The sequence below is a fragment of the Arachis stenosperma genome, chromosome 9 (assembly GCF_014773155.1).
Source record: "Arachis stenosperma cultivar V10309 chromosome 9, arast.V10309.gnm1.PFL2, whole genome shotgun sequence".
Taxonomy (NCBI): domain Eukaryota; kingdom Viridiplantae; phylum Streptophyta; class Magnoliopsida; order Fabales; family Fabaceae; genus Arachis; species Arachis stenosperma.
Genome location: NC_080385.1, coordinates 143,321,408 through 143,322,410, shown reverse-complemented (window position 1 = coordinate 143,322,410; position 1,003 = coordinate 143,321,408).

Genomic DNA, 1,003 nt, shown 5'->3' with positions numbered 1-1,003 from the left:
ACTTCTTGTCAGAATCATTATCCTGAAGCTCAACATATCCATATGGTGATACTCCTGTAATCACATATGGACCCCTCCAGCGGGACTTAAGCTTTCCTGGAAACAATCTGAGCCTAGAGTTGAAGAGCAGGACCTTTTGTCCTGGCTCAAAGACTCTGGATGACAATTTCTTGTCATGCCATTTCTTTGCCTTTTCCTTATAGATTTTTGCATTTTCAAAGGCATTGAGTCTGAATTCCTCTAGCTCATTTAGCTGGAGCAATCTTTTTTCGCCAGCTAACTTAGCATCCATGTTTAGGAATCTGGTTGCCCAGTAGGCTTTATGTTCCAGTTCCACGGGCAGATGACAAGCCTTCCCATACACCAGTTGGTATGGAGAGGTTCCTATAGGAGTCTTGTATGCTGTTCTGTATGCCCACAGAGCATCGTCCAAGCTCTTTGTCCAATCCTTTCTATGGGCAATAACAGTCCATTCCAGGATTCTTTTGAGCTCTCTATTGGAGACCTCAGCTTGCCCATTTGTCTGTGGGTGATATGGAGTTGCTACTTTGTGGCTAATTCCATATCTAACCATAGCAGAGTACAGTTGTTTATTGCAGAAATGAGTGCCCCCATCACTGATCAGTACTCTGGGAACACCAAACCTGCTGAAGATGTGTTTCTGGAGGAATTTCAGCACGGTCTTAGTATCATTATTGGGTGTGGTAATTGCTTCCACCCATTTAGATACATAGTCTACTGCCACTAGAATATAAGTGTTTGAGTATGATGGTGGAAAGGGGCCCATGAAGTCAATTCCCCATACATCAAACAATTCAATCTCTAAGATCCCTTGCTGAGGCATGGCGTAACCATGAGGCAAGTTACCAGCTCTTTGGCAACTGTCACAGTTACGCACAAACTCTCGGGTATCTCTATAGAGAGTAGGCCAGTAGAATCCGCATTGGAGGACCTTGGTTGCTGTTCGCTCACCTCCAAAGTGTCCTCCATATTGTGATCCATG